At 49.6% G+C, this 8,006-nt stretch overlaps 1 long non-coding RNA gene across 3 annotated transcripts; it reads left to right on the forward strand.

Annotated features, from left to right (window-relative positions):
• Window positions 1–537: 537 nt before the first annotated feature.
• Window positions 538–7,794, forward strand: LOC308661254. Of its 3 annotated transcripts, XR_014024923.1 has the most exons (3): window positions 2,505–3,209; window positions 4,466–4,582; window positions 5,742–7,794. It is a non-coding gene; the product is annotated as an uncharacterized lncRNA (long non-coding RNA). The 3 variants fall into 3 exon arrangements; XR_014024921.1 differs by lacking the exons at window positions 2,505–3,209; window positions 4,466–4,582 and adding an exon at window positions 538–1,092; XR_014024922.1 differs by lacking the exons at window positions 2,505–3,209; window positions 4,466–4,582 and adding an exon at window positions 538–1,008.
• Window positions 7,795–8,006: the final 212 nt, after the last annotated feature.

Raw genomic sequence — 8,006 nt, forward strand, 5'->3', positions numbered from 1 at the left:
GAGGGGAAAGGAGAGGAAAAGGCGGGGCGGCAGCAGATCGGAAGCCCGGGCATGCGCAGAGGAACCACGGAGGCCGATGCCCAGCCGAGAAACCGGGCGCCCAGACTGGGTTGGCAGATTGGAGGGCGGGGGGAGTGGAGGGGAAAGGAGAGGAAAAGGCGGGGCGGGAGCAGATCGGAAGCCTGGGCAGAGCAAGGCACTCTCCGCATGCGCAGAGGAACCACGGAGGCCGATGCCCAGCCGAGAAACCGGGCGCCCAGGCAGGGAAGGCAGATTGGAGGGCGGGGGGAGTGGAAAGGAGAGGAAGGGGCGGGGCGGGAGCAGATCGGAAGCCCGGGCAGAGCAAGGCACTTTCCGCATGCGCAGAGGAACCACGGAGGCCGATGCCCAGCCGAGAAACCGGGCGCCCAGACTGGGAAAGGCAGATTGGAGGGCGAGGAGAGTGGAGAGGAAAGGAGAGGAAGGGGCGGGGCGGCAGCAGATCCGAAGCCCGGGCATGCGCAGAGGAACCACGGAGGCCGATGCCCAGCCGAGAAACCGGGCGCCCAGGCTGGGAAAGGCAGATTGGGCGGGGCAGGGGGGAGGGAGGAGCGGAGGCTACCGAGGGGCGGGGCCTGCAGTCTGGCCCGCCGCCAAGCCCCGGATGCTGCCCAGCAGCGGCTTCCACTCCATCCAGCGGAGCCGCCTCTGCCGGAGCTGCGAGGCTGCGGTCGGTGCCCGGCAGGCGGAGGGAGGCAGCTGCACCCGCGCCCCACGCCGCCCGCTTGGCTTTATGGCGGGCGGCTCCGGCTCCCTGGGCTGACTCGCCCGCGCCAGGCAGGAGCAGCCCGGGATGGCTGGGCGCCCGCTTCGCCCGGAGCCCGAGAGGAAAGACGGGGGGAAGCAGGAGGGCTGAAGAACCGGAGCACCGATGAGCCACGCCAGATCCGCTTGGCAGCAACAGCAGCACCATCACCAACCTCCGCAGCCTGAGCAAACCGTGATCGCCGCCTGCTCCAGAGTCCCGAGGTGGGCTGCGGAAGAGAAGGGAAACCCGGCCGGATGTCCACTGCCCTTCCGCTCTTTCAGTCACTTGGACAAAGAACGCAATAGGTTTTGTCCAGCGCAGGGCTGGGGAGCCTTGCCTCTTTTTAAGGACATAATAATAATAATAATAATAATAATAATAATAATAATAATAATAATAATAATAATAATAATAATAATAATAATAATAATAATAATAATAATAATAATAATAATAATAATAATAAATAATAATAGTAGTAGTAGTAGTAATAGTAAGTTGGAAGGGACCTTGGAGGTCATCTAGTCCAACCCCCTGCTCAGGCAGGAAACCCTATACCATTTCAGACAAATGGCTGTCCAGTCTCTTCTTAAAAACCTCCAGTGTTGGAGCATTCACCACTTCTGGAGGCAGGTTGTTCCACTGGTTAATTGTTCCAACTGTCAGGAAGTTTCTCCTTAGTTCTAGGTTGCTTCTCTCCTTGACTAGTTTCCATCTGTTGCTTCTTGTCCTGCTTTCAGGTGCTTTGGAGAATAGCTTGACTCCCTCTTCTTTGGGGCAGCCCCTGAGATACTGGAATGCTGCTATCATGTCACCCCTCACTCTTCTCTACTTTAAACTACACATACCCAATTCCAGCAACCGTTCCTTATATGTTTCAGCCTCCAGCCCCCTAATCATCTTTGTTGCTCTTCTCTGTACCCTTTCTAGAGTCTCGACATCTTTTTACATCGTGGTGACCCCCTCTGTTAATGCAGCCTAGCACTGTGTTGGCTTTTTGGCAGCTGCAGCACACTGCTGATTCATATTGAAGTGATTGTCTACTAGGACTCCGAGATCCCTCTCACAGTTACTACTATCGAGCAAGGTACCACCTATACTATACCTATGCATTTGATTTTTCCTGCCTAAATGTAGAACCTTACTTTTTTCACCATTGAATTTCATTTTGTTAGATAGTGCCCAGTGTTCGAGTCTGTCCAGATCCTTCTGTATCTTAAGCCTATCTTCTGGAGTATTGGCTATTCCTGCCAGCTTGGTGTCGTCTGCAAATTTGATGAGTTCCCCATCTATCCCCTCATCCAAATCGTTGATGAAGATGTTGAAGAGCACTGGGCTCAGAACAGAGCCCTGGGGCACCCCACTACACACTTCCTTCCATGTAGATGCGGTTCCATTGAGGACCACATGCTGAGTACGGCCTGTCAGCCAGCTACGAATCCATCTGGTGGTGATGCTATCTAACCCACATTTTTCTATCTTATCAAGTAGTAGGTTGTGATCTACTTTATCAAATGCCTTACTGAAATCCAAGTAAATTATATCTACAGCATTCCTCTGGTCCACTAATTTTGTCACTTGGTCAAAGAATGTAATAAGATTTGTCTGGCATGATCTGTTTTTGACAAACCCATGTTGACTTTTAGTGATGACTTTGTTTGCATCAAGGTGTTCGCTGATTTGTTGTTTGATTATCTTTTCCAGAATCTTCCCAGGTATTGAGGTCAGGTTGAAATGCCTGTAGTTTCCTGGATCTATTTTTTCCCCTTTTTTGAAGATGGGAACTACATCAGCTCTCTTCCAGTCCTCTGGTAGTTCCCCAGTGCTCCAGGATCTTTGAAAAATATAGTTCAGGGGTTCTGAGATCACGTCTGCCAGTTCCTTGAGAACTTTGGGATGTAATCCATCTGGTCCTGGTGATTTGAACTCGTCTAGGCTGGACAGGTGTTCACTTACCATTTTCTTGCCTATCTTAACTTGCGTTTCTATTCTGTTTTTTATGGCATTGGTTTTGGTAGGTTGGACTGTTTTTTCCCTTTGTGTAAAGACAGATGCAAAAAACGAGTTAAATAGTTCTGCTTTCTCCCTATTGCTTGTCACCTTCTTGCCACTTTCCCCCACTAATGGACCAATCATTTCCGTAACTTTTTTCTTGTTTTTTATATGTTGAAAGAAGCATTTTTGGTTATTTTTGACTTTGGTCGGAAGTCTTAGTTCATTTTGAGCCGGAATGCCTCAACCGGCCATGCTTGACTGAGGAATTCTGGGTGTTGAAGTCCACAAGTCACGAAAGAGCCAAGGGTTGCCTACCCCGGGCGTGATCTGTTTTTGACAAACCCAGGTTGGCTTCGAGAAAGAGCTTTGCTGCTTTCCAAGTGTTCACAGATTCCTTGCTTCGTTATCTTTCCCAGGATCTTCCCAGGTATTGATGTCAGGCTGACTGCTCTATAATTTCCTGGATCCCTGATTTTTTTTTCTTTCTGTAGTGTTTTATAAAATGTATAGGGAAAAGCAAGAAAAGAGAATAAGAAATTGTTTACGCTAACCTGAACTCTCTTCCCTCCTCTCTTCCTTATGCGATGCCTTAATTTTGGGGATTCCCTATAGCAGGGGTTGGCAACCTGAAACAGCAAAAGAGCCACTCGGAACCGGTTCCGTCACACACAAAAAAGTGGGAGCCGCAAAATGTGTGTGTGTGTGTGCACGCACACGCATGTGCAGAACAAGGCAAAACGTGCACTAACCCTGCCCCCGTCCACCTCTAGTATGGATGGCTCTGCCAAAAGAAAAGCAGCAGAAGCAAGCCTCCACCGCCCCACTGAGAGAATGGGGCGGCAGAGGCTTGCAAAACGGCGGATCGAGCCTCTGCCGGCAGCAGAGGCTTGCAGAATGGCAGATTGAGCCACTGCCGGCGGCGGAGGCTTGCAAAACGGCGGATCGAGCCTCAGCCGGTGGCGGAGGCTAGCAAAACAGCAGATCGAGTCTTTGCCGGCGGCTTGCAAAACGGTGGATCTAGCCTCCGGCAGAGGCTCAATTCACCATTCTGCAAGCGTGTCCGGGTGGCACTGCTTCTGCACCACCGGGATCCAGGCGCCCACCTGCTCCAACACCTCCTGCACCGTCTCATGGCCCAGCAGGTTGGGCAGCCGCGTATCGGGGTACTCGATCCCACGGCACAGCAGCAGCGAGGCGGGGATGGGCTTGCAGTTGATCCGCTTGTAGGAAAACCCGGGCTCTCCAAAGAGGAAGAGCCCGCCGGCCGGGCTGAAGCAAGCCGCGGAGAGGCAAAGCAGGCGCGGGAGAAGCTTGCTGGGGCGCATCTTGCTGAGGGGCGGCGGAGGGGAAGTGCACGTGTGTGCTCTGAGCGGGCCCCGGTCAGGAACGCCTGAAGCTGCTGGGAAAGGAGGAGGGAGTGACAGGCGGCACAGAGCTTTCCCCTCCCGCCAGCCATGCGCAGCTTCCCTGAAGCGCTCCCGCTACCTTGACGGAGGCACAGCACGCCACTCTCCTCTCTGCAAGCCTCCAGCAGAGGCTGGATCCGCCGTTCTGCAAGCCTCCACCGCCCCATTCTCTCAATGAGAGACGGCAGCAAGGTTTTCGCAGCAGGGGAGCCCAAGGAAGGCGTAGCAGGTGGGAAAAGGGCTGCTGCCAACTCACCCAAGTCCCTCCCCACCCCAGTCTTTTGCAGCAGAAAGAGGAAGGCACAGCATACAGAAAAACGGCCCACTCACCTTTCCAGCAGTCCTCCAGTGTCTTCCTCCGCTGCCGCCATGTGGAGTCCAAAGAAGAAAGGAGGTTTGTGGGCAGAAGAAGTTCAACCAAAAGAAGTTCAACCAATCAATTCAAACTTTGCAAGTTTTTTTTTCCGTGAGAAGTTTGAATTGATTGGTTGAACATTTTTTAGTCCCACTTTTTTGTTGGGGGGGGGACTGCACATGCCGGAGGACTGAGGCGGCTGAAAGAGCCGCATGCGGCTCCGGAGCCGTGGGTTGCCGACCTGTGCCCTATAGGTACTCCTCGTATTATGACCACAATTCAGACCGGAATCTCAGTCTTTGAGAGAAGCGGCCATTAAGTCAGATGTCATATGACTGCTTTGCTCAAAGACTGCAATCCTGTACTTGTGGTGGTTAAGCTACTTCACAAGCAGTCAAAGTCCCAGTTAAGGAATGTGGGTTTGCTTGAAGTGGGCAGGGGAGGCCCTGTGAGTCCTGGCACAGGAAATGTGGAAGTTGACGGGCCCTGAAGAAGCTTACGGATGCTTTGGGACACGTTTCTTAGCAACAGTATGGAACACGCGGCTTGGAGAATGGCGCAAGGCTGCAAAGGCCTCCGGTCTGGGGATTAAGGCCTCATTTCTCAGTGGCAGCGGAGACAACGGGCTGAAGTGCAGTCCTGGGGTCAGTGGCAGATGGCTGAAACGGCTGAGGGCCCCAGGCCTCCACTTAAGACGCAGTCCCAGCATTGTTGTCAATCAGGGCTCCTTTGCATTGCCCGGCTGGGGCGGCTCAGGCTTCCAGAAGTGGCAGCAGCTTTGCACCCCACTTCATCACCCCTGAACTAATGGGGGGCTGTTCCTGGTCTCTAGGACCTCCCCCACCCCTGAGATGCCCCCATGACCATTGCCTGCCCCCCCATTAAGAACCCTCAAGATCACTTCATGATTGCAACCAGGAATGTGGGATTGTGCTTGTGGAGGGAAATGCTTATGTGACCCCTCACCTGACCGCTGTTTCAATGAACGACCAAAATTCCAGTCCCGACTATAGTTCTGAGTTGAGGACATCTCTCCTATAGATGTAGGGCCTCTATCACTGTCTCGGTGTACCGAGGACCCTACCCTGGGCAGAGGGTGAGACTGGAAGACCTTCAAGGTCCCTTCCAAGGCTAAGATTTTGTGATTCTCTACATGTCTCAAAAGGAAATATTCTCAGTTTGTTTTTCATTTTAACAGCAGATAAAAGATTGTTACCAAAGATTTACCTGCAAGTCAGCTATCAACAGATAACAGAAAATCAGCACAAGGCAGCAGCCGCCACAAAGAATGACGGGCGGGAAACTCTTGGATGCCCCATCAGACACAAGCAGCACTCCAGAAAACCACAAAAAAACCCATCAATGCTCAGAGTGTGAGAAATCCTTTGCTCGCAGATCCCTCCTTTTGACCCACAGGAAGCTCCATGTGGGAAGTGGATCCAGTCAAGCTTTGAAGGGTGAGAAATCCTTCTCTGGAAAACACACAAAAGATCTCAGACGCCCCACCAGACTAAAACCTTATAAATGTGAGGAATGTGACTTATGCTTTGATAAAAAGTCAAACCTTCTGACACATCAGAAAATCCACACCGGAGAGAAACCTTATCAATGTCCGGAATGTGGGAAATTTTTCCGTCAAAAAGGCCATCTGGGGAACCATGAGAAAATTCACACAGGGGAGAAACCTTATAAGTGTTGGGAATGTGGGAGGAGCTTTTCTCGGAGTTCATATCTTTGGGTCCATGAGAAGATTCATGCAGGAATAAAATCTTACAAATGCTTTGAGTGTGGAAAATGTTTCACCCAGAGTTCAGCCCTTCGGACTCATGAGAAAATACACAGAGGGGAAAAAAGTGAAAACTGCCTAGAATGCGGGAAATGTTTTTCCAGAAAAGGATATCTGGTAATACATCAGAGAATTCACACTGGAGAAAAACCCTATGAATGCCCAGAATGTGAGAGACGATTTGCAAATTCTTCTGAACTTCGGACACACCAGAGGAGGCACAAAGGGGAGAAACCCTATCAATGTGGGGAGTGTGGCAGAAATTTTTTTACACAAAGTGCATGTCGGAGTCATGAGAGAATCCACACAGGGGAAAAACCATACAAATGTGGCGAGTGTGGGAAATGCCTCACCCAAAAAGCAAGCCTTTTACAGCATCAGAGGCTGCACACAGGAGAGAAGCCGTACAGATGCGTAGAATGTGGAAAATGTTTTGCTCAAAAGGGAAACCTTTGGTCACATCATAAAACCCACACAGGGGTGAAGCCATACCAATGCATTGAATGTGAAAGATTTTTTTCGACCACACCAGCCCTTAGAAATCATGTGAAAATTCACACGGGGGAAAAAAACTACAAATGTTTCGACTGTGGGAGAGCATTCGCTCAGTCAGGTCACCTTATATGTCACAGCCAAATCCACACAGGAGTGAAGCCGCATAAATGCTCAGAGTGTGATGAATGTTTTTCTCGAAAAAGTACTCTTTTGAACCATCAGCGAATCCACACTGGAGGAAAACCACACAAATGTCTGCAGTGTGGGAAATACTTTGCCAAACCTTCAGCACTTCGCAGGCACACCCGAAATCACGGAAGAGAGTGGCCTTACAAGTGTGTAGTGTGTGAGAAAACTTTTCATTGCAAATCAAAGCTAAAAATGCACCAGAAAGCCCATAGTACAGGTATGTGAACAATGTGGAATCCATTTTTTTTCAAACTTCACACCTTACTGCTCACCTGGAACTTCACCCAGTGACAGAAGGGAAATCCTAGAAATGTTACTTTTTCTAGTCAATTAACTTTCAGTACCATCTTAGAATACACAATTGAGCCAAAGTGTATAAATCTTGGGAGTGTGAGAATATTTTGCTTGCTAAACTGCATTAGTAACTTGCCAGAGTGATTGGCCATAAATTGTGGCCATAAATTGTGAAGAGTCGTAACTCAAGGCATCCAGGTATTTCTGTTTTTTATTAGACCCCTGTTGATCAATAAGGAGAACAGAAGATTTAGAGAGACGAAAACGGGGTGAGGGATGGAACGAAGACGCATCTGGTTTTTTATTTAGTGATAAAGTGTTGGTGTTGAATATGCTGGCTGAGGATGAAGAGAGAAAATTTCTTTTACTATCTTTTTTGGAGGCTTTTCTTTTTTCCCCTTTTTTATATATTCACACGCGTATTTATATTAAAATTCTTTGTTTGATCTGTGATTATAATCCTTAATAAAAGTATTGTTCAAAATTATCAACAGGACTTTTTTCAGGGCATGTACTGAGGGTGGGGATCAAAAAAATCAAGATGGACGTCAAGTTGTGCCATACCGCACAAAGTCTTGCTGCTTTTTAGCTGTGTATGTGATGTCCTTTAAAACAGCCACCATCTTGGTTCTTGTGACTTCCTCCTCCCTCACTGACACACTCGTGATTAATTGAGCCATATCTTACTTAGGGCAGGGC

This window comes from Vipera berus (assembly GCF_964194415.1).
Source record: "Vipera berus genome assembly, chromosome: 2".
Lineage (NCBI taxonomy): Eukaryota > Metazoa > Chordata > Lepidosauria > Squamata > Viperidae > Vipera > Vipera berus.